Here is a 26,810-nt window from a genome sequence, read left to right on the forward strand (position 1 = left end):
GTCATAATGATGCCATACAACTGTGATTTTCATTTAAATTCCCACCTATTGAAAGGGGAGTGGGGGAGGGAGGAGACAAACACCAACTTGAACAGGAAAAGGAGGAGCAAGAGGGAGAGATGTGTGGCGACATTATTTGGTCCACTGCTGTCATTGCTTCGTAATCACATGAACAATGCATCTTCCAAGTTATGGCAAATAACATCATGGGAAATCCAACAGCACATATACTTCCAAGTATTGCCGATTACCTTCCTGTGATTCTTAAATATCATAAATAAGTGTAACCCTCAAATGTTGTGAAAGATAGAAAGAAGTCTGTTAGAATATGACATGCTTTGTTGTATCCAAATATGGAACAGATATTTCTGTGATCATCCTATCTTGTGGCTGTTATCTGCTGATAAAACAGCAAATCTGTATATAAATCAGGATTGTGTTATTGGGATTTTGTTTATTACAAAATGAGCTCAAATCTGCATATTATTATCCATATTAGATTTTGTGTAAAGTTGTTTTCTTGATGTTACACCTATTTGGACAACTCATTTAACCCATCAAAACATAAGAAATGAAGTATTAGTATTGAGAAGTTTCTTCAAAATTGCCCCATGCCAACCCCTCAAGATAGTGACACATATAGCAGTACTATGCTAAGAAGTTTCAGCTTTCCAGTATCTTGTCCAGTGGCTATTTTTCAAGCATGATACCATATAGTGACTGCGAATGAATTATCCAACCATGGGAGCTGAGCTTGATTCTCTGCTCATCCACACTGGCAGACATTCTGCAGGCACTGCTGCAGTCTAAGCATAAAATTACAAAGAGATAACAGCGGTATTAATAGATTAAGTGGATGGGCAAAACAGTGGCAAATAGATTTCAATGTATGCAAATGTGTGGTCATCAACTTTGGACTTATAAATGATAGAATAGAGTTCTCCCTGCTTAAAAGCTAGAAGCAGGAGGTCCAAAGTGATTTGTGGTGGTGGGGGCAATGGGTGCGGGGTGGTGGTTGGGGAGGGCAGGTTGGTCCATGTACATAGATCATTAAAATGTCATGAACAGGTGTAGAAAATAATCAAAAAGGCTAATGGAATGTTGGCCTTTATATCTGGACAACTAGAATACAAGGGGGTGGAAGTTATGCTACAGCAGTACAAAAGCTCTGCTTAGACCACACCTGGAGTACTATGTGCTAAATTTCAGATGAATGTTAACTGAATAGAGGTGAGACGGAGGATGCCCAAACCGTCTTGCCCTAGGATTCTTGACCAAGATAGACCTACAAGGTACAGACTTACACTCTTTAATCAAGTCAAAGAGTTTATTAAGTAAACTAGGATTTACAAAGTTAATCCTTAACAACCACAAAAGGTATACAGCTGCAAGGCAGCGTCATGGTTCTTGCTTCTGGGGCACGGTCTTCTCTCCCTCTTCTTCTCTTGCTCTGTTTTGTTGACTGTACTCAATCGTCTCCTCTAAGTGTGCCAATGATGTCCAAACTCTCCTCTTTTTATCCCTTTTAGGGGGGGGGGGGGTCTCTGTATTAGGCCATGATCTAATTCAGCCAACATGATTAGGTTCAGACTACATCATTGTTTGCCCCTAGTCTCATGATGGCTTAGCACATAGATCCTCACCAATGGTTTCTGTTTCTAACCCTTGCCAGATACCTAAAGTTCCCCTTTTTTCTAAGATAGCTCTATTTCTGCAAGCTTTGCAGTTTTCACGACTCGACTCTGACCCCTTTTATCCTTGTTCTTACACATGTGCAGAAACACAGGTTTTCCAGACTCATTTACAAATGTCAATTCAGCATTAAACAGCTATACATTGACCTATTCCAGTCAAACCTCACCATCATATCTTGACATCACAGTTCTTGCATAAAAGATATTACAAAATTATCCAGAAAAATAAGCTGTGAAAATACTCTAGGCACCATTCCTTAGGAAGCATATATTAACCTTGGAGGAAGTGAGTGTATATTTACCAGAATGATATCTGGACTTCAAGGGTTAAATTATGAGGAGAGATTACATAAATTAAGGTTGTAGTTCTCAAACCATGATACACGTATCCTTGGGGATACGAGAGATATCCCTGGGGGTGTGGGAGAAAAGGCAGATTTAAGGTCTAAAGCAAACATTTAACAATTTTTGCCCTTTTTAAATTAATTAATTTTCCCTTTTGCATGCGTGTAAAGAATAAAGGCTAGGATGCTTACCGGTGGATGTTTGCTCTGCCTGTTGTATTTTCCCAAATGCAAAGGCATGTGAAGTGGCCCGACCCAGGGATGGGCTGTCAAATTTGTCCCAAGGGAAAAGGTCTCTGTCATTTGATCGCCAGCGACCTCTTATGCGCTTCTTAGAGCTTCCGAGTGCGGTTTGAAGGTTTCCACGGAGAATCGTCTTCCCCCAAACTACTTGGAGCTGGCAGGTTCACCTGAAGCAATGCATCATCTGGGAGGGGGAGGCCATCACCTGCATTTACCTGGCCTTTGGCCTGGAGATGCAAGATAAACTGCCGCCAGCTAGTGGTTTCCTGAGAGTGGGACTCCCAGCTGGAGATTGAATTCAGGGGTCTGGAGGAGGTGGTGGGGGCGTTGTGGGAGTGGTAGTCAACTTGTCCAGCTTGCTGACCTCAACTGCTGACCATGGGCTTCGGGAGATCCCTGTGTCTCTGGATTGACTCCTCCGCAAATGCACTCGTACAGGGAGTCTTTTATGCCTCGAGAGAAGCCTCCTTCTTTTGGGATCGCACCGCCTTTGATCGGCCCAAAAGAGCCTGGTGGAGTAAGCGAGGTTGGACGGTTCCTGGTACCATATAGTGTAGGCGGGAAACTTTTCTGAAAGCTTCCCCAATTTAGGTAAGAAATTCAGAGTTTTCATACCTTTTCAAAAGAAATCTAATTCTCGATATCCCAGAATCTATGAAGTTATTTCACTCTCCGTTAATAAAATGTTTGAATTTACATTTTATATAAATGTTTGCTTGATAGTACCAACATTTGATTGTTATGATGAAAAGGGTCAATTGATTTGTGTGCAGATACAGCGCAAAAACTTGAAAATCAAATTCCAGCAAAAGCTTGCATTCGTATAGCGCCTTTAACATAAAGAAAAACATCTCGAGGGGTTTTACAAGTGGACGTTCACGATGAAAGGAATGTGATCCATGAGGGGGACAGATTAGTAAGAGGACGACCAAAACCTGCCCAAAAAGCTTGTTTTTGTGAAGACATTGAAAGGAGCAAGGACTGCTGAGCATACACACGAGGTTAGGGGATACTAGAGCTAATGCCACCAGAGGGAGGGAGTCATATAAGTAAAATCAGAATCAGAGGACTCAAAGATGCAGGAGAATGTAACCAATACTTGGAGGATGTTGAAGAGATAGGATGCAGAAAGGCCATGAAAGAATTTGATAAGAATGAGTAGTTCAAATGTAATATGTTGTGGCACAGGGGCCAGTGTAGGTCAAATAAGGGCAAATGGGACTTAGTGCAGTACAGGATACAGGTTGCTGCGTTTTGGACAAGTGGAGGTTTGTGAAGCATAAGAGGGCATCGTGTATAGATGTGACAAAGAATGGATGAGGGTTTCAGTGGCATAGGAGCGACAATGTTGCACAGGTGGAAATAGGTGGTGTTAGTGATGATTTGGATATGCAGTTTAAAACTCAGTTCAGTATCAAATAGAATGCCAAGGATTCACACAGGCTGAGAATGGGACTGAAATCAGTGCTTGGAGAAAGACGCAATGGGGTCCACCAGGGCTCAGCATTAAGATCCTTGCCTCTTACATCTAAGTAACCTGGACTTGGATATGGCCCTCTTTGCTGTAAGATTCGATGATTCTAAGGGAGCAGAGTGTATGGCTGCCACTTTCATTTTTCTCTGTCCCCACGGCATGGCGTACAGTGATAGACAGTGAGAGAGTATTCAGACCATTGGTAATGATTCAAAAATCCATGACTGAAAGAAGTTAAAGAGGAAGGATAGCCTGGGGGTGAATGGGGGACCGCAGGTGCAGAGGGTTAAAAATGTATTGTTCATGCAAATGAAAAGTGAACAAAAATTTGCCTTTATGCTTCAGTGTCCAATTTACTGAGCAACTTAAGATTAAAACTATTACCTATCACTCCAAATATTATGCACCTATGCTTGAACAAACAACCTCATCTGTTGCATTAATGGTGAGTAGCACTATTATGGAATTGTTTAAGTTGTATATGTGTTGTTATGATCAGGTGAGGAGGGGTCAAAGGGCTCCCCCCTTGACCCTCTCTTTGTTTGATCACAACAGAGTTTATTTCTCTTTTTTAAAGCAAATGTGTTTGCCAATTCAGTGAGTGTTTAACTGTTTATTTGCTATGATCATAAAAGAAACAAATGGACAGGTTTTCTTGAGTATAACAAAGAAAAAGGTTAGCTTTATTGTACTTTATTGTAAATAAAATAATAAACTACGCTGCAACTTTCACAGACACACAAACAAGTGAGGTACACACACACACACACAGACAAATAGGTTACAGAGTGGGGAAGGATAGATTGGTCAGATTAGAGTCCGGAGAAATAAAAAGGGGTGTACAGTCTGTGGCGGTTCGTGACTCGGTTGTCTTCCAGCTGAACTCTGTGATCCTGAGGCTTCCTGCTTATAGATGTGGCCAGCAGATTCAGTGGCCCTCCTTGAAAACAGCGATGCAGATGAGTTCCTTCACAAGGTCTCTGTCTGCCGTAGTGATGGGTGGAGGTGGTTACGGCCAGCAAGCAGGGTTTGAAACGTGCCAAGTGGACTGGGGGAGAGAGAGAGGGAACTCACTTATGTCTCTTCTGATCAGTGTCCAGTTGCTTGTCTGCTGCAGAGAGAGAAAGCCCATCTTAAAACACACAGATAATGGGCCTGTCACATGATGGCTCAGTGTGTATTTCCTCTTGCAACTTAATTAGTTCGTCTAGGATTGTCCTTCTCTCAATCAGGGTTCCATTGTTCAAGTGATTACCATTTAGTGGTTCATCTCCACCAGTTTAATGTCTGAAGTGTTTGCCTTTAAATGTCTTGTTAATGGGGACTGGCCAGGTGATGCACTTCAAAGTTCCCAAGTCATTGTTCTGGAGGGGACTGGCCAGACAATTTGACTCCCTCTCAATGCATTGGAATGTAGGGGATTTTGATGAAAATTTCAGTGGCTATTTTAGCTGCTAGCAGTCACCTTTTAAAAAAATTTAATTCAGGTTTCGAGCCGATGGATTAAAAAATCATCATTCAGCCTAACGTGTTCGTGACGGTGTATATACATTTTGTAAAATGTTTGGTCATTAAAGGGGTTAAGACATTAAACCTGTGTGCCGGTAGGGGTACTTGGGCAGCTGGTAGCTCTTGAAGTGGGTATGCAATCAGTAAAGTTCTGGAATCTTTGACTTAGAAGTTTAAGAGGTGATTTGTTTTCAATATATTAAGGGGAATAAATAGGGTAGAGAAAATTATTTCTGCTGGTTGGGGAGTCTAGGACAAGGGGGCATAGTCGAACAATTACCGCCAGACCTTTCAGGAGTGATTCAATGTTTGGAACTCTCTTCCACAAACAGCAATTGATGATAGATCAATTGTTAATTTTATATCTGAGATTGATAGATTTTTGTTAACCAAAGCTATTGAGGGATATGGGACAAAGGCAGGTAAATGGAGTTAGGTTACAAATCAATCATGGTCTCATTGAATGGTGGAACAGGCCGAAGGCTAAATGGCCAAATCCTGTTCCTGTATTCCTATGCTGGACAGCCTTATGGTGTGGGAACCCTGGCTCAATCACCATTCCTAACCTAAAGGACACTAAAACCAATTGCAGCACCCCTACTGTCATATTCTCTGAGATCAGCTAATTTGGCATAGGTCTTTGAACCTGAACTGTATGGCAGTGGGTTCACTACTATAGAATTAAGAATGCTGGATAATATAAAACAATTATGTCCTCAGTACAAGACAAGTACTAAGGAAAAATAAAAACAACATTTAGATGGTACATAGCACATTGACATTGCAATTTTATTCCAATTTATGTTAATTATTTCTATATTATGACAGCAGATAAAGTGCTATTTTCTGTTCACCACCTCTCATTTTGAACCAATTTTTTAATGTCCCTTCTTTCTCCCCCAGATTTTTTGATTACAATGAAGTAATTTCAGTCATGTCTGATTCAAAATTGGTTCCAAATGTTCAAATTAAAGCCAAAGTTGCTTTTGTTGACTCTGCAGCAGCATTGTTACAGAATGATTGAGATTGTTTCTGTGACTCCAAAGGAGCATTTTACATGATCATTGCCAGAAATAAAATTGCATCAAAAATACACAAAGAGCGTTGTGTTTAACTTGTAAATATAAATAAACTGTTTTGACCTTATAGTTACTTTCAGCATTCAATATCCTGAGCAAATTAACTGAGTAATGTGGAGAGTTAGTAACTTGCACTCCCACTTCCAAGATATTGGTTTATATGTAGCCTGAGCTGAGGAACCGATGGGCTGTCACAACAACAAAAACAACTTGCATTTATATCGTGCCTTCAACAAAGTAAAACATCCCAAAGCATTTTACAGGACTATTATCAAACAAGATTTGTCACCAAGCCACCCAGCGATATTAGGACAGGTGGCCAAAAGCTTAGCCAAACAGTGAGTTTTTAAGGAGCATCTTAAAGGAGGGACTTCCAGAGCTTAGGGCCTAGACAGTTGAAGAAACAGCCACAAGTGATAGGGTGGAGATTAGGGATGTGCAAGAGTCCAGAATTGAAGGAATGCAGATATCTCAGAGGGTTGGAATGCTGGAGGAGGTAACAGAGATGGGGTTTAAATGAATTGTATTAGGGGTTGTCCTTGAGGCACTTCTCCACATGCTGTTCGGGGCATTTACAGGACTGCTAACAGCTATAATATAGAGATGCTGAATCCGCATCACTGATTGTGCTTGTTTGTACCTGGAGTGAAAAGCATCACCCAGGATTTCCAGCCACTTCAAGTTAACAAATGTACAATCATGGGCAGCACTCTTTCTGATACATGCAGCAAGTGGACAAGGCTCCCGGGCAAGAGCACAAACTCAGAAAATGACCCTCGCTGAATACACTTTGGCATTTTTGTCAACCTCACTGTTCAAAAAAAATCTCAAATTATCCAATGAATATAGCATCGAACAAAAATATTATAGGGTATTAAATATTACGTTTTTTTTCTAACGGTAGAAATAAAGATGGTGCATTCGTTCCTGAGGCATTTTTTTTGCCAAAATAACTTTTCTAATCCTGTCCAATTGTGAAGAGCCTTTACTCTGTAACAACAGTAAAATGATTACCACAAGTTTTAAAAATCATCCTGGCAGGGCTTACACCGCGATGTCGTTTCTTTAAACTAATATCATTGTCAAGAATTTTCTTAAGTTACACATGAGAAGGCCTGATGACAGATATTTGAAATGCAAGGTCCTGGCTGTTTGTAGAGTGGCCTGCTAAATAACAGTTATTATAGAAGCAGACAGAATGTTCCACTGAGGTTTTATGCTGAGTTTTGCTGTGGATGGGTTTGACAGCTGTAAATTCAAACATGACACAGTTACATGAGATGTGAAAGGTTTCATCAGCAACAGGATGAGCTGAAGTTAGAACCTCTGCCCAGAAAGGACCAATACTCTAGCAATCAACTTTAATCAGGGAATCTAATTTTGTCTGCAAGCATCTCTATAACAGTTGTTATTGTATTAATTGCTCTGTTACCGCAAATCTTGCAATATACCCTGACAGCATTTAGTTCTTCCTTAAATGAATTGATTCTCACCTTCACTGCACTAGCTGGAAATCAATTCCATGTATTTATCACTCTGCATGAAGAATTTCCCAATATCCATCTTAAAAGTGCTGCTTACTAGTTTGAACCTGTACCCATTGCTCTTGTGTCACATTTTAATGTAAAGTAATTGTTTCAGATTTACTATTTCTACGTGTTTAACCTCTACAAGGGGCGGCACAGTGGCGCAGTGGTTCGCACTGCAGCCTCACAGCTCCAGGGACCCGGGTTCAATTCTGGGTACTGCCTGTGCGGAGTTTGCAAGTTCTCCCTGTGACCGCGTGGGTTTTCGTCGGGTGCTCCGGTTTCCTCCCACCGCCAAAGACTTGCAGGTGATAGGTAAATTGGCCATTATAAATTGCTCCTAGTGTGGGTAGGTGGTAGGGAATATGGGATTACTGTAGGGTTAGTATAAATGGGTGGTTCTTGGTCGGCACAGACTCGGTGGGCCGAAGGGCCTGTTTCAGTGCTGTATCTCTAAATAATAAAAAAGTAAATACAAGGTCCCATCTCAAACATCTTCTTTCAAGGCTGAAGAGACTGTCTGGTACTCTTCATACTTCAGTCTTTATGTATGTTGGTGGTTCTCCAATGAATGGAAGAAATAGGAGCAGGAAAAAGTCATATAGCCCCTTGAGCCTACTCCATCACTCTTAACATCCTGGCTAATCTACCTCAACTTCACTTTACCACCCTATCCCCATATCACTTAATCCTCTTATTTTCTGAATGATGATGCACTGCTTTATCAGGATATGAGTTTCAAAATAAGATAATGCTTTAAGTATGATTCAGCTAAGATTGAGCTCTGTCCTTATTTAAGAAATGAAATCTGATTGTTGTTAAATAAGTAGAGGCATAGATTATTTAGTGTTTAATGATTGTTTGGTCAAGGAGCTTTGCATATTAGAATGTGCTTGATAGTTTGAGGCTGGAGGTTAGAAGAGCAGGTTAGAAGCACCCAGAATTTTAAACTTCTTTTACATCTGTAACAAAGTCTTACATCTACAGTGTGGAGTGCGATGTCTGTGCATTACTAATGTATTAACAACAGATATATATAGGTGGATATATATCATATAGAGACATGCAAAAAACAAACTCAATCTAAACAATTCACAATAACTACAGTAAATTTGAAAAACTACAAATTAGATGGAATGTTCTAAAAATAAAAAGTGCACATAATTTATATTTATGCATGTATCTACAGGTGCATAATCAAACAGATTGACTATCAGTAGTACTAAATCCCTATTATCTTAATCACCTGGAATACAGCCTATTGTTTTTCACAACCCTTAGTTGAGTCAATATCTAATTGAAATTCACTCTGTACCCTTACAGGAGAGTGTCTCAGAACCTTTGACTATATATAACTTCTCCTGCATCCAACATCTATTCCGTCAAAATATCCAGATCCACTTTTTACATAGAGTCATAGGCCGGAGTTATACGTCGGGCCAGAGACCCTGCCCATCGGCAGAAAAAGTTGGTGGCGAGCCTGGCTGCACCGGGCCTGGAAGCCATGCCATGACTTTATGTAGCCCAGGCCTTAACTGGCCTCAGGCGGGACTTCTGCTCCTCTGAGGCAGGAGGTCCCACCACAAGAGCTTCCAGCCAATCAGTGGACCAGCAGTTCTTCAGTCCCAGCAGCGCCACCAGGAGCAGTGGCCACTGCTGGGACTGCAACTAGCTAGGATCGACAACACGCACAAGGCCCCAGAATGCAGGCAAGTGTGTTGGGCCTCGCTAGGGCAATCAGCTGGGCTCTGGTGAGGCAAAGGGGAGGTCACTCAAGAGGGAAGGGAGGTAGGGGCGGTGCTCCTGTGGGGTCGGCCTGTGTCGTGGGGGGGACCCTCCGTCAGGCACAGGGCGCCCGATCTGGTGGGCCCCCTACAGCCCTCAAGCAGGCCGCCAGGTTTTACTGGGCGTCCTTCTGAGCTACTGAACCACCCGCCTGTCGCTGGTAATATATGTGGTGGCAGGAGGAGGTCCTTAAGTGGCAATTAATTGGCCACTTAAGGGCCTTAATTGGCCTGGGGTGGGCGGGCCGTTTGTCATCTCCGCCAATACTTGTAAAATTGCAGCGAGGGCAGGAAGGCGACGGGAATGGCATCCCCACCTCCCACTCAATTTTACGCCTGCCCCCGCCTCCAGCCCACTGCTGTGGGGGCATAAAATTCCGGCCATAGAGTCACTTACGGCACAGAAGGAGGCAATTCAGCCCATCAGGTCCATCCACGGAGCTATGCAGCCAGTCTCACTCTCTGGGTCGATCCCCATAGCTGCAAGTCTATTTCTCTCAGGTGGCCATCCAGCTCCTCATGAAGTCATTGATCGTCTCTGCTTCCACCACCCTTGTGGGCAGCAAGTTCCAGGTCAATACCACCTGCTGCATAAAAAAGTGTCTCCTCATATTCCCCCTGCATCTTTTGCCCAAAACTTTCAATCTGTGTCCCCTAGTCCTTGTAGCATTTGTTAATGGGAACAGTTTTTCCTTGCCTAACTTATCTAAGCCTGCCATAATCTTGTACACTTCTATTAAATCTCCAGTCAATCTCTTTTGTTCTAAGGAGAACAGACTCAGCTTTTCTAACCTAACTTTGTAACTAAAATCCTTCATCCCTGGAACCATTCTGATAAATCTCCTCTGTACCCTCTCAAGGACCCTCACATCCATCCTAAAGTGTGGTGACTAGAAGTGGACACAGTGTTATGTATTTGCCGGTTTGCTAGATGTTTTATGTATCTGATTTATCTCAGAGCAATGCAGAGATGACACTAGTTCTAAGTCAACAACAGGTTTATTTACAGCACTTGAAAATATCTCAGCACTTATAAGATTGCTACACATTGTCTCAAACAGAACTCAGGTCTGTTTATCTGGAACCTTCTCAATGGTTGAAGTTCCTTAACTTATGCACCACCCACAGGCTCAAGCAATTAAGCATAGTAAACATCGATCAGTGAACTGACTAACACAATCAAACACAGATCAATTAAACCATTGAATGCTACACATAATATTCCAGTTGGGGCATAACCAGAGCTTTATGAAGGTCCAGCATAACATCCCGGCTTTTGTACTCAATGCTTCTATTTATACATTTTTTAGAGCTAGTCCGACATGGTATCATCCTCTGGTTATTATTGTCATTCAGGAACATAGTGGGGATCACCCAGAACTGCTGACTGAGGACTAATTGATAGAGCTTTAATATCCCTTTAATTAACTGCAGCAATTAATTAAAGGGGAATGGAATACAAAATTGAAATTGAAAAGATTTGGTTACATAGCAAAGGCTTCTGCACTTCAAAAGTAATCCATTGGTTGTAAAGTGCTTTGGGACATCTTGAATATGTGAAGAGTGGTATATAAATGCAAGTTGTTTCTTTCCATCTTGTAATCCATTAACCCAGAACAGTCAAATGAAGGCATGCTGCTCACTGCAGTACATATGTCCACATTTGTTGGATCTGACTAGATGTTGTTAGGCATAATCAGATTTTGATTGTAGCCAGCACAATTTAATTAAAATGAAATAGAAACTGCATAACAATCCATGTCACCATGTGCCAGACTTAAAGATCTCTTCACATATCATAATTCAGAACAATAATAACTTTGTTTGGATGTTTTGAATTAATAACCAGGCTGAATTAAAAAGCAGATCATTGTATTCCTTACAAGACTTCATCTTAGTGCTTACAAAGACCACTATTGATTTGGTTATAAAACAGCTATTTTGCTTTAACACACAGAATGCAACAAATTGAAACTGTTGCTTCTTATAGAGCCAAACTTCTAGAGTACCTTAAAGGCCACTTGCATTGCACTCAATGTTCAGCGATCTTATTTTTAAGGCTACTTATTGGTTTTAAAAGAAAAATTGACAAAAGTATGGAATATGATCCCAAGAACATCAGTAGAATCTCCAAAAAATCTTGGAATTCCATTTACTGAAAATGCAATTTGACTTATAAAGGTAAGCCAGTGGCTCCAACTTAAACAAAGGGAATTGAAGAGTGGAATCTCTAAAAGATTAAAGTGTATTCCTTTTGACCTGATCGGAACTTACTTGTAATTCCAGGTTAGGTCATTTTCATAGGTCTGACTTACCCCCAGCAGAGCCTTCCTCTTAGCAGGAGCCAAGAAGTGGGGCAGGAAATACAAACAGCATTTTGTATTTTATAAATAGAGGCATAGAGCACAAGAGTAAAGAAGTAATGATGAATTTATAGAAAACCTAAGTTAGACCACAGTTGGAGTACTCAGTAGAATTTTGATTACTCCATTATAGAAAGGAAACTGAAATCAAAGAGAAATTACGACATGGATTCCCCAGAATGATGCCAATGATGGGAAATTATATTTCTGAATATAAATATATTAAATTGAAATACTAGGACTAATTCCAATTGCACAAGGAAAGCTAAGAGGATATTTAAATAGAGATTTTTAAAATTATGAAGAGATTGTATGAGGTAAATAGGGAGCATCTATTTCCTCAGGTTGGGGAGTTGGTGACAATTATCACTGAGAATGGGGAGAGTGGTAAGGAGAGATGTCTTTAAATAAAGGCTGTTGGAATATGGAATTGTAGAATAATACAGTGCAGAAGGAGGCTATTCGCCCCATCGGGCCTCTGCCAGCTCTTTGAAAGAGCTGTCTAATCAGTCCAAATTCCCTGCTCTTCCCCAAAGTCCTGCAAATATTTCCACTTGAAGTATATATCCAATTCCCTTTTGAAAGTTATTGTTGAATCTGCTTCCACCACCCTTTTAGGTAGTGCATTCCAGATCGTAATAACTCGCTGTGTCATTTTATTTACCAATTACCTTAAATCTGTGTCCTCTGGTTAATAACCCTCCTGCCATTGGAAAAATATTCTCCTTATTTACTAATTAAAACCCTTATCTCTATCAAACATCTCTATTAGATCTCCCCTTAACCTTCTCTGCTCTAAGGAGAGCATACAGTCTTTCCATGTAACTGAAGTCTTTCATTCCTAGTAGTATTCTATTAACTCTGCTATGCATCTACTCTAAGGGCTTGACATCCTTCCACATACGAATTAGGAGTAGGAGTAGGCCATTCAGCCCCTTGAGCCTGCTCTGCCATTTGATAAGATCATGGCTGATCTGAATGTGGCCACAACTTCACTTTTCTGTCTGCCCCCATAACACTTGACTCCCTTGTCTATCAAGAATCTATCTAACTCAGCCTTGACTATATTCAATGACCCGGCCTCTACTGCTCTCTAAGGAAGCGAATTCCACAGACTAACGACCCTCTGTGAGAAAATATTTCTACGCATCTCTCTCAAATAGAAGACCCCTTATTTTTAAACTATGTCCCCTAGTTCTAGTCTCGCCCACAAGTGGAAACATCCTTCCAGCATCCATCCTGTCAAGACCAGACAGGATCTTATGCTTCAGTAAGATCACCTCTCATTCTTCTAAACTCCAAGGGGTATAGGCCCAACCTGTTCAACCTTTCCTCATAAGGTAATCCCCTCATCCCAGGAATTTGTTGAGTGAACCTTCTCTGAACTGCTTCTAATGCAGTTTTATCCTTTCTTAAGTAAGGAGACCAAAACTGTACACAGTTCTCCAGATGCGGTCTTGCTAAGACCCTGTACAGCTATAGCAAAACTTCCCGACTTTTATGTTCTATTCCCCTTGCAATAAATGACAATATTCCATTTTTCAATGTGTAGTATCCAGAATTAGACACAATGCTTCAGATGGGGCCTAAATAGTGCGTTAAAAAGATATAGCACAGAGTCATAGAGTTATACAGCACAGAAACAGGCCCTTCGGCCCATCATGTCTGTGTCAGCCATCAAGCACCTAACTATTCTAATTCCATTTTCCAGCACTTGGCTGGTAGCCTTGTATGCTACGGCGTTTCAAGTGTTCATCTAAATACTTCTTAAATGTTGTGAGGGTTCCTGCCTCTACCACCCCTTCAGGCAGTGTGCTCCAGACTCCAACCACCCCTCTGGGTGAAAATTATTTTCCTCAAATCCCCTCTAAACCTCCCGCCCCTTACCTTAAATCTATGCCCCGTGGTTATTGATCCCTCTGCTAAGGGAAAAAGTTTCTTCCTATCTATCCTGTCAATGCCCCTCATAATTTTGTATACCTCAATCAGGTCCCTCCCTCAGCGTTTTCTGCTCTAAGGAAAACAGTCTCTCTTCATAGCTGAAATGCTCCAGCCCAGGCAACATCCTGGTGAATCTCCTCTGCACCCTCTCCAGTGCAATCACATCCTTCCTACTGTGCGTTGACCAGAACTGTACACAGTACTCCAGCTGTGGCCTAACTAGCATTTTATATAGCTCCATCATAACCTCCCTGCTCTTATATTCTATGCCTCGGCTAATAAATGCAAGTATCCCATATGCCTTCCTAATCACCTTATCTACCTGTGCTGCTGCCTTCAGTGATGTATGAACAAGTACACCAAGGTCCCTCTGACCCTCTGTACTTCCTAGGGTCCTACCACCCATTGTATATTCCCTTGCCTTGTTAGTCCTCCCAAAATGCATCACCTCACACTTCTCAGGATTACATTCCATTTGCCGCTGCTCTACCCATCTTACCAGCCCATCTATATCGTCCTGTAATCTAAGGCTTTCCTCCACACCACCAATTTTTGTGCCATCTGCGAACTTACTGATCAAACTCTCTATATTCATGTCTAAATCATTAAGAACAAAGAACAAAGATAATTACAGCACAGGAACAGGCCCTTCGGCCCTCCAAGCCTGCGCCGATCCAGATCCTCTCTCTAAACATGTCGCCTATTTTCTAAGGTTCTGTATCTCTTTTCTTCCTGCCCATTCATGTATCTGTCTAGATACATCTTAAAAGACTCCATCGTGCCCGCATCTACCACCTCCGCTGGCAATGCGTTCCAGGTGCCCACCACCCTCTGCGTAAAGAACTTTCCACGCATATCCCCCCTAAACTTTTCCCCTTTCACTTTGAACTCGTGTCCTCTAGTAATTGAAACCCCCACTCTGGGAAAAAGCCTCTTGCTATCCACCCTGTCTATACCTCTCATGATTTTGTACACCTCAATCAGGTCCCCCCTCAACCTCCGTCTTTCTAATGAAAATAATCCTAATCTGCTCAACCTCTCTTCATAGCTAGCGCCCTCCATACCAGGCAACATCCTGGTGAACCTCCTCTGCACCCTCTCCAAAGCATCCACATCCTTTTGATAATGTGGCGACCAGAACTGTACGCAGTATTCCAAATGTGGCCGAACCAAAGTCCTATACAACTGTAACATGACCTGCCAACTCTTGTACTCAATGCCCCGTCCGATGAAGGAAAGCATGCCGTGTGCCTTCTTGACCACTCTATTTACCTGCGTTGCCACCTTCAGGGAACAGTGGACCTGAACACCTAAATCTCTCTGGACATCAATTTTCCCCAGGACTTTTCCATTTACTGTATAGTTCACTCTTGAATTGGATCTTCCAAAATGCATCACCTCGCATTTGCCCTGATTGAACTCCATCTGCCATTTCTCTGCCCAACTCTCCAATCTATCTATATTCTGCTGTATTCTCTGACAGTCCCCTTCACTATCTGCTACTCCACCAATCTTAGTGTCGTCTGCAAACTTGCTAATCAGTCCACCTATACTTTCCTCCAAATCATTAATGTATATCACAAACAACAGTGGTCCCAGCACGGATCCCTGTGGAACACCACTGGTCACACGTCTCCATTTTGAGAAACTCCCTTCTACTGCTACTCTCTGTCTCCTGTTGCCCAGCCAGTTCTCTATCCATCTAGCTAGTACACCTTGGACCCCAAGCGCCTTCACTTTCTCCATCAGCCTGCCATGGGGAACCTTATCAAACGCCTTACTGAAGTCCATGTATATGACATCGACAGCCCTTCCCTCATCAATCAACTTTGTCACTTCCTCAAAGAATTCTATTAAGTTGGTAAGACATGACCTTCCCTGCACAAAACCATGTTGCCTATCACTGATGAGCCCATTTTCTTCCAAATGGGAATAGATCCTATCCCTCAGTATCTTCTCCAGCAGCTTCCCTACCATTGACGTCAGGCTCACCGATCTATAATTACCTGGATTATCCCTGCTACCCTTCTTAAACAAGGGGACAACATTAGCAATTCTCCAGTCCTCCGGGACCTCACCCGTGTTTAAGGATGCTGCAAAGATATCTGTTAAGGCCCCAGCTATTTCCTCTCTCGCTTCCCTCAGTAACCTGGGATAGATCCCATCCGGACCTGGGGACTTGTCCACCTTAATGCCCTTTAGAATACCCAACACTTCCTCCCTCCTTATGCCGACTTGACCTAGAGTAATCAAACATCTGTTCCTAACCTCAACATCCGTCATGTCCCTCTCCTCGGTGAATACCGATGCAAAGTACTCGTTTAGAATCTCACCCATTTTCTCTGAGTCCAAGCATAACATTCCTCCTTTGTCCTTTAGTGGGCCAATCCTTTCTCTAGTTACCCTCTTTCTCCTTATATATGAATAAAAGGCTTTGGGATTTTCCTTAACCCTGTTTGCTAAAGATATTTCATGACCCCTTTTAGCCCTCTTAATTCCTCGTTTCAGATTGGTCCTACATTCCCGATATTCTTTCAAAGCTTCGTCTTTCATCAGCCGCCTAGACCTTATGTATGCTTCCTTTTTCCTCTTAGCTAGTCTCACAATTTCACCTGTCATCCATGGTTCCCTAATCTTGCCATTTCTATCCCTCATTTTCACAGGAACATGTCTCTCCTGCACGCTAATCAACCTCTCTTTAAAAGCCTCCCACATATCACATGTGGATTTACCTTCAAACAGCTGCTCCCAATCTACATTTCCCAGCTCCTGCCGAATTTTGGTATAGTTGGCCTTCCCCCAATTTAGCACTCTTCCTTTAGGACCACTCTCGTCTTTGTCCATGAGTATTTTAAAGCTTACGGAATTGTGATCACTATTCCCAAAGTAGTCCCCTACTGAAACTTCAACAACCTGGCCGGGCTCATTCCCCAACACCAGGTCCAGTATGGCCCCTTCCCGAGTTGGACTATTTACATACTGCTCTAGAAAACCCTCCTGGATGCTCCTTACAAATTCTGCTCCATCTGGACCTCTAACACTAAGCGAATCCCAGTCAATGTTGGGAAAATTAAAATCTCCTATCACCACCACCCTGTTGCTCCTACATCTTTCCATAATCTGTTTACATATTTGTACCTCTATCTCACGCTCGCTGTTGGGAGGCCTGTAGTACAGCCCCAACATTGTTACCGCACCCTTCCTATTTCTGAGTTCTGTCCATATTGCCTCACTGCTCGAGTCCTCCATAGTGCCCTCCTTCAGCACAGCTGTGATATCCTCTTTGACCAGTAATGCAACTCCTCCACCCCTTTTACCTCCCTCTCTATCCCGCCTGAAGCATCGATATCCTGGGATATTTAGTTGCCAATCATGCCCTTCCCTCAACCAAGTCTCAGTAATAGCAATAACATCATACTCCCAGGTACTAATCCAAGCCCTAAGTTCATCTGCCTTACCTACTACACTTCTTGCATTAAAACAAATGCACCTCAGACCACCAGTCCCTTTATATTCATCATCTGCTCCTTGCCTGCTCTTCCCCTTAGTCACACTGACTTCATTATCTAGTTCCTTACAGGCTTTTGTTACTACCTCCTTACTGTCAACTGACCTCAATTGGTTCCCATCCCCCTGCCACATTAGTTTAAACCCTCCCCAACAGCGTTAGCAAAAGCACCTCCAAGGACATTGGTTCCAGTCCGGCCCAGGTGTAGACCGTCCAATTTGTAATAGTCCCACCTCCCCCAGAACCGGTCCCAATGTCCCAAAAATCTGAACCCCTCCTTCCTGCACCATCTCTCAAGCCACGCATTCATCCTGACTATTCTTTCATTTTTACTCTGACTATCACGTGGCACTGGTAGTAATCCTGAGATTACTACCTCTGAGGTCCTACTTTTTAACTTGGCTCCTAACTCCCTAAACTCTGCTTGTAGGACCTCATCCCGTTTTTTACCTATATCATTAGTGCCTATGTGCACAATGACAACTGGCTGTTCACCCTCCCCCTTTAGAATGTTCTGCAGCCGATCTGAGACGTCCCTGACCCGTGCACCTGGGAGGCAACATACCATTCGGGAGCCTCGTTTTCGACCACAGAACCGCCTATCTACTCCCCTTACAATCGAATCCCCTACGACTATAGCCCTTCCACTCTTTTTCCCGCCCTTCTGAACAGCAGAGCCAGCCACGGTGCCATGGACCTGGCTACTGCTGCCTTCCCCTGGTGAGCCATCTCCCTCAACAGTATCCAAAACGGTATACTTGTTTTGGAGGGAGATGACCGCAGGGGACTCCTGCGCTGCCTTCCTGCTCTTTCTCTGCCTTTTGGTCACCCATTCCCTTTCTCCCTCAGCAATCCTAATCTGCGGTGTGACCAATTCACTAAACGTGCTATCCACGACCTCCTCAGCATCGCGCATGCTCCAAAGTGAGTCCATCCGCAGCTCAAGAGCCGTCATGCAGTCTAACAAGAGCTGCAGCTGGACACACTTCCTGCACGTGAAGGAGTCAGGGTCATCAGCCATGTCCCTGAGCTCCCACATTGAGCAAGAGGAGCATGATACGGGTCTGAGATCTCCTGCCATTTTTAATCTTAAGTTTAAACTTAGTTAAATGAAAAAGGAACGAAAAGTTTTTACCAATCACAATAAAACCAGAGAAATCGAAAAAGCCTTACCTTATAAACACCCCACCGAGTCCTCTTTTTTTGGTTAGAGCAGGAGGGTGGGTGGGAGACACTACAAGTGTGGTGTCTCGGGTTCAGAAACCGCCCAAATATATAGTGTTTTACTTACCCAGCAGCCCCCTGGCCTCCGCCGAAAAACAAAAGGAAATTAAATTTACTTTCAAACTGACCTTCCCAGCTGCTCACTCACTCACACTCTGCTCCCGAAAAAGCTGCTGCACTGAAAGGAAAGTTATTTTAAACCGCCCAAATATATAGTGTTTTACTTACCCAGCAGCCCCCTGGCCTCCGCCGAAAAACAAAAGGAAATTAAATTTACTTTCAAACTGACCTTCCCAGCTGCTCACTCGCTCACACTCTGCTCCCGAGAAAGCTCCTTCACAGAAATGAACCCCAGAATCCTTGTTTTGTATGGCCAGGCTTTACTCCGTACTAAAAAAGCATGTTTCTTTCAGTACCGTATTTCTCAGTTGTTTTCAATGTTTCTGAAGTTCAGTGGCTTCTCTTCCTAAACAGAAGATAAACACTTCACTTTAACAATGTCACCCGTGCATTCTCAAGAAGACACCGCTGGTATGTGGGAGGGGAGGCTGAGGGGTGGAGCTGTGGGAAGCAGACTCTCCGCTGGTTGGAGTCATACCTAGCACAAAGGAAGATGATTGTGGTTGTTGGAGATCAATCATCTGTTCGCTGATGATTGCACAATGCACAGATACTGACACAGCCCGTGTCCAGATGCAGCAAGACCTGGACAACATCCAGGCTTTGGCTGATAAAAGGAAAGTAACATTTGCACCTCACAAGCGCCAGGCAATGACCATCTCAAACAAGAGAGAATCTAACCATCTACCCTTGATGTTCAATGGCATTACAATCGCTGAAACCCTCAGTATCAAAATCCTGGAGTTACCATTGACCAGAAACTGAACTCGACCAGCCACATAAATACTGTGGCTACAAGAGCAGGTCAGAGGTTGGGAATCCTGTGACGAGTAACTCACCTCCTGTCTCCCCAGTGCCTGTCCACTAAAGGCCTGCTCAGGTCTGGAAAATAAAACCCGACCCGAACCTGACAGAACCACATTGGACCGGAGCCCGACCCGACCTGAGTCCTTCCATTTTTTCCCACGCCCGATCCAACCCATGTCCGACCCGACCCGAGCCTGACCCGACCATAGTGCACTCACTGTACTTACCACTTTTGGATGGATGGAATGGAACGAAGCTGCACTGCTGCAGCATAAGCGCAATGATGTCATAGAGACATGCGCTGGCTCACTGCACACTCAGAGTCTGTGGAGTATTGTGTGTGTCCGACCGGACCCGGATCGACCCAACCCGACCCGAGCCCAAAAACTGGACCCAGAAGAGCAAACCGACTCGAACCCGACACATGTCGTCGGGTTCCGTCGGGTTCAGGTCGGGTAGCAGGCCTTTACTGTCCACCATCTACAAGGCACAAGTCAGTAGTGTGATGGAATGCTCTCCACTTGCCTGGATGAGTGCCACTCCAACAACATTCAAGAAGCTCGACACCATCCAGGATGAAGTGGCCCTTTTGATTGGCACCCTATCCACAACCTTCAATATTCACTTCCTTCACCACCAATGCACAGTGGCAGCAGTGTTTACCATCTACAAGATGCACTGCAGCAACCCACCAAGGATCCTTCGACAGCACCTTCCAAACCCATGACCTCTACCATCTAGAAGGACAAGGGCAGTAGATGCATGGGAACTCCACCATCTGTACGTTCCCCTTCAAGCCACACACCATCCTGACTTGGAACTATATCGCTGTTCCTTCACTGTGGCTCCCTTCCAAAAGCACTGTGGGTGTACGTACACCCGAAGGACTGCACTGGTTCAAGAAGACTGCTCACCACCATCTTCTCAAGGGCAATTAGGGATGGGCAATAAATGCTAGCCTGGCCAGCGAGGCCCACATCCCTATGAATGAATTAAAAAATGGACCATACCGCATCGACTTGGGCACATCCAGCCACGTTGACCCTGCAAAGTCCTCCTTACTAACATCTGGGGACTTGTGCCAAAATTGGGAGAGCTATCCCACAGACTAGTCAAGTAACAGCCTGACATAGTCATTCTTACGGAATTATACCTGACAGTCAATGGCCCAGACAACATCCCTGGGTATGTCCTTTCCCAGCGACAGGACAGACCCAGCAGAGATGGCGACACAGTGGTTTACAGACAGGAGGGAATTGCCCTGGGAGTCCTCAACATTGACTCTGAACCCTATGAAGTCTCATGACATCAGGTCAAACATAGGCATGGAAACCTCCTGCTGATTACCACCTACTGCCACCACTCAGCTGATGACTCAGTACTCCTCCATGTTGAACACCACTTGGAAGAAACACTGAGGATGGCAAGGGCACAGAATGTACTCTGGGTGGGGGAGCTCAATGTCCATCATCAAGAGTGGCTCGGTAGCACCACTACTGACCGAGCGGGCCGGGTCCTAAAGGGCATTGCTGCTCGACTGGGTCTGCGGCAGGTGGTGAGGGAACCAACAAGAAGGAAAAACCTACTTGACTTCATTCTCACCAATCTACCGGTCGCAGGTGCTTCTGCCCATGGCAGTACTGGTAGGAGTGACCACCGCATAGTCCTTGTGGAGACGAAGTCCTGTCTTCACATTGAGGATACTCTCCATCTGTTATGCGGCACTACCACCTTGCTAAATGGGATAGATTTTGAACAGATTGAGCAACTCAAAACTGGGCATCGATGAGGCGGTGTGGGTCAAGTGCAGCAGCAGAATTGTATTCAACCACAATCTGTAACCTCATGTCCTGGCATATCCCCCATTCTACCATTACCATCAAGCCAGTGGATCAACCCTAGTTCAATGAAGAGTGCAGGATGGCATGCCAGGAGCAGCACCAGGCATACCTAAAAATGAGGTGTCAACCTGGTGAAGCGACAACACAGGACTACATGCATGCCAAACAGCGGAAGCAGCATGCGATAGACAGAGCTAAACAATCCCAGAATCAACAGATCTGATCTATGCTCTGCAGTCCTGCCACATCCAGTCGTGAAGGGGGGTGGAAAATTAAACAACTGACAGGAGGTGGAGGCTCCACAAATGTCCCCATCGTCAATGATAGGAGAGCCCAGCACATCACTGCAAAACACAAGGCTGAAGCATTTTCAGCAATCTTCAGCCAGAAGTGCCAAGTGGATGATCCATCTCGGCCTCCTTCTGAGGATCCCAGCACCATAGATGTAAGTCTTCAGCCAATATGATTCCACATGATATCAAGAAACGACTGAAGGCACTGGATTCTGCAAAGGCTTTGGGCGCTAACAACATTCCGGCAATAGTACAGAAGATTTGTGCTCCAGAACTTGCCGCACCAAGCTGTTCCAGCACAGCTACAACACTGGCATCTACCTGGCAATGTGCAAAATTGCCCAGGTATGTCCTGTACACAAAAGGCAGGACAAGTCCAACCCAGCCAATTACCACCCCATCAGTCTAATCTCAATCATCAGTTAAGTGATGGACGTTGTCGTCAAAAGTGCTATCAAGCGGCACTTACTCAGCAGATAACCTGCTCACTGATGCTCAGTTTGGGTTCCACCAGGGCCACTCAACTCCTGAACAAAAGAGCTGAACTCAAGAGGCAAGGTGAGAGTGACTGCCCTTGACATCAAGGTAGCATCAGACCGAGTAGAGCATCAAGGAGCCCTAGCAATACTGGAGTCAGTGGGAATCATGGAAAAACGCTGCACTGCTTGGAGTCATATCTTGCCCAAAGGAAGATGGTTGTGATTACTATAGGTCAATCGTCTCGGTCCCAGAATATCACTGCTGGAGTTCCTCAGGGTAGTGTCCTAGGCCCAGCCATCTTCAGCTGCTTCATGAATGACCTTCTCTCCATCATAAGGTCAGAAGTGGGGATGTTTGCTGATGATTGCACAATGTTCAGCACCATTTGCGACTCCTCAGATACTGAAGCAGTCTGTGTCTATATGGACAACATTCAGGTGTGGGCTGATAATTGTCAAGTAACATTCGCACCGCACAAGTGCCAGGCAATGACTATCTCCAACAAGAAAGAATCCAACCATCTCCCCTTGACAGTCAATGGCATTACCATTGCTGAATCTCCCACTATCAACATCCTGGGAGTTACCATTGACCAGAAACTGAACTGGACCAGTCACATAAATACTGTGGCTACAAGAACTGGTCAGAGGCTGGGAATTCTGTGCTGAGTAACTCACCTCCTGACTTCTCAAGTCTGTCCACCATCTACAAGGCACAAATCAAGAGTGTGATGGAATACTGTCCACTTGCCTGGATGGGTACAGCCCCAGCAACACTCAAGAAGCTCGATACCATCCAGGACAAAGCAGCCCGCTTGATCAGCACCCCATCCACCACCTTCAACATTCACTCCCTCACCACTGACGCACAGTGGCAGCAGTATGTACCATCTACAAGATGCACTGCAGCAATTCATCAAGGCTCCTTCGACAGCACCTTCCAAACCCACGATGTCTACCAACTAGAAGGACAAGGGTAGCAGATGCATCGGAACATCACCACCTGCAAGTTCCCCTCCAAGTCACATACCATTGTGACTTGGAACTATATCGCCGTTCCTTCACTGCCGCTGGAACTCCCTTCCTAACAGCATTGTGGGTGTACCTACACCAGATGGACTGCAGTGGATCAAGAAGGTGGCTCACCACCACCTTCTCAAGGGCAATTAGGGATGGGCATTAAATACTGGCATTGCCAGCGATGCCCACGTCCTGTGAATTAATAAAAAAGTTTTCTACTGTTTAATTAAATCTCTTTAGCCTCTCGAATATAGTACGGAAGAGAAAGATTTTAACTTAAATATTCATTCTTTAGAATGGGGAAAAGAAATTTATTGTTGATAAATGTGTTGACAGTTAAAAAGGAAATGAAAGAAAGCACAGCGGCTGCTAATCAAAGAACTTGTCTGACTGAGCACTTCAGAACCAACAACTTGTATTTATATAGCGCATTTAAACTAATAAAGTGTCCCGAGATGTTTCACAGGAACATTATAAAATAAAGTTTGACACTGAGCCACATAAGGTGATATTAGATAGTGTGGCCAAATATATGGTCAAAGAGTTAAGTTTTATACAGGTCTTAAAGGAGGAAAGAGAGGTAGAGAGGCAGAGAGATCTAGGGAAGGAGTTCCAGTGTTTAGGGCTTAGGCTGTTGAAAGTATGGCCACCAATGGTGGAGGAATTATAAACCAGATGCTCAAGAGGCTAGAATTAGATGAGCACTGATTTGTCAGAGGGTTTAGGAGTGGAGGAGATTACAGAGATAGGGAAGGTCCAGGCTGTGGAGGGATTTGAAAACAAGGGTGAGAATTTTTAAATAAAGGAGTTGCTTAACTGGGCATGTCAATGTAGGTCAGTGAACACGGGGATGATGAGTAAACAGAATTTGGTGCGAGTAAGAACATGGGCAGCAGAGTTTCGGATGGCCTTAAGTTTACAGAGGGTGGAATGTGATGTTATTGAGGTGGAAATAGTGATGGTCCGAAAATGTGGTCTGAAGCTTATCTCAGGATCAAATATGACACTAAGGTTGCGAACAGTCAGGTTCAGCCTCAGGCAGTTGCCAGGGAGAGAGATGGAGTTGGTGGCTCGGGAATGGAGTTTGTGGCAGGGAACAAAGACTAATGACTTTGGTCTTCCCAATATTGAAAGAACTGTTCAGTGGCCAGCATGCTTCTTTTCCTGATGGGTAGGGGGGGTCTCTACCGCATGACATGTTTGTGGGAAGAGACAAGTCAGCATGGGCGTTGTATAAAACACTCTTCGAGGATACAGACTGTGCATTTGCACTTCCTGTGAAACCATTGATATTTGAATCACGGAGCACACCTGCACACTATGGGAATGAAGAGTGTTTTCCAGAAATTACTGTCCGCAACAGCATGAAACAAAGGGGGAGGAATGCAGAACAACAAGTAGACAGGAGGTCACTGAGATTGCAGTTTTTTTTTGGTCAGTATCGTGGGGTTGTCATGCAACTTTAGCATAACACCACATAACGTGACCCTCACAATGCCACCTACAGGCATCAAATGTTGTGACCAGTCACTGGGGTAGATTTTGACTGAAGACAAGTTTGGGCCAGCCAACAGGCACCGCATGCCCACCGGCTGCCCCATCGTTTTGAAAAGGGTCAGCAAGCTGTGGGAGCTGGAAAACTTGTAGCCTGGGGCTTTGGGGCTGCCACAATATCAGTGGCCTGGCCATCCTATGGGCTAGAATCAGGTAGGGGGGATTTTTGAGTGGTAGTGGACCAGGCTGATTTTCTGGAGCCCAGAGGAGCATTCTGTTCTTCCCCAGCCCCACAAAAATAATTAAAACTTACTTGCTGGGCTGCTCTTTGGTTGAACCATCAGCTGATATCTTGAGGAGTGCATGGTGCATGCTCTGCCCAGTAGTGTCCTAAAATGGCAGCCAGGTGCTATGTACATCTTGGGGCCATGATTTTCACATTAAAAGGGCCTACTGTCTGACTCAAGCAGACCCACTGGCCGTCCAGTGGTAAGCCTTTCCAAAGTTGGTGTCAGTATGCTTTTCCCCACTATGCTAGGAATGCTACCTACCATCCTGTTTCCACCCAGGACCGTCAATAAAAATCTACCCCACCAGTTTTAGTAATAGATAGCTGTATGGAGAGTTTTAAAAATGAAGTTTACAGCTTTATTTGTAATAATTTACGGAACAATGTTGGTGAGTTTAATAATTCATCGAAACTAAAAATGCTGGACTTGCACAGCAGTTTGATTAGACAGACTGGTTAAAATTTTGGATGTGATCCCTTATTGGAACTGGCATGTTGTTCTCCTGGGGTTAGCTGTAAACTCTGCCAGAAATAGCTGAAATAAATCTTTGAGAATTGAAATCACTTGCTGGTATGTATTGTTATTTGTTGACGGTGCACTTTCATCTCATATTGGATGTTATTTTGGGTCAGTTTTTGTACCTGGAGCAGCTTTATGTATATAGAAATAGTAATATTGCTTCCTGGTCATGTATGTATTTGGCTTGTCATGTCTGACAAAAGATCATCAACTTAAAACATAGGGTTGAATTTTACTAGCCCATTGGAGACAGGCTGGGCGGTGGTAGGGGTGGTAAAATGGCAGCGAAAGGCAGCTGGAGGGAAACCCAATGCGACCAGATGTTACCAAAGGTGACAGGCTGGCGGGTGGAGGTTGCGCTGGAACATGGTGGGAAGGTAATTTAGCCTGTGAAACAGGCAAATAACAATTTTACCAGGATTTTCTAATTTTTCGATGGGTTCATGGGAGCAACAGCGCTTCAGAGCCTTGCCAGCTATAGCGAGGCTGAGGCTTAATGGGATGTCAGTGTTGGCAGTAGTCGGCAGTCATTGTGAGTGATAGCGTGACCTGGCAGGGAGGTTGGAGCTGGGTGGATAGCGGAAGTAGCAATTGGGAGCAGGGTCAAACTTGCTTAGCACAATGGGGGTATTCTGCTTGACTGCCCTCTTGGACTTGGCATCTGTATGTGCAAAGCAAGAGGGTGGGAGGCCCAGACAACTGAATGCAACTATTTGCCATGGGCCTCATTGAGCAAGGCTTTGAGACCACCGGTAAGGAGGAGCATCAGAGAGGGAGAAAGCTGCACCACAGGCAGCAGGGCATCAGCGACCAGGCTCATGAACCTGGCAGGGGGCAGGGAGAAGGAGGGTACAGAAGGGCGCGCAACCAGCCACTTGCACGAAGGCGACAATAAACCCCCAGAGAGGGCATATTGTTGGAGGCTCAACTTCCTGTAAATGTCGGAGCAGCAGTGTCAATAAAGACTGCGCCTCTCCAGGGAGATGCACTGAGCTGTGTGCCATGATGGTGGATGAGCTGAGCTATATGGGGACAGTGGGTGGTGCACCCAATGCCTGTCACATTGAAGGTCACCATGGCACTGAATTTCTATGCCTCAGGATCATTCCAGAGAGATCTTCAGAAGATACCTGTCGGACCTCTCAGTCAGTGGCTTATTGATGCATCAAGATGGTCACCAATGCTATGTTCAAGAGGGCCAGCCAGTACATGCAGTTTCACACTGATCTGGACAGTCAGGCTCAGCGGGTCATAGGAT

This window comes from Heterodontus francisci, chromosome 8 (assembly GCF_036365525.1).
Source record: "Heterodontus francisci isolate sHetFra1 chromosome 8, sHetFra1.hap1, whole genome shotgun sequence".
Classification (NCBI taxonomy): domain Eukaryota; kingdom Metazoa; phylum Chordata; class Chondrichthyes; order Heterodontiformes; family Heterodontidae; genus Heterodontus; species Heterodontus francisci.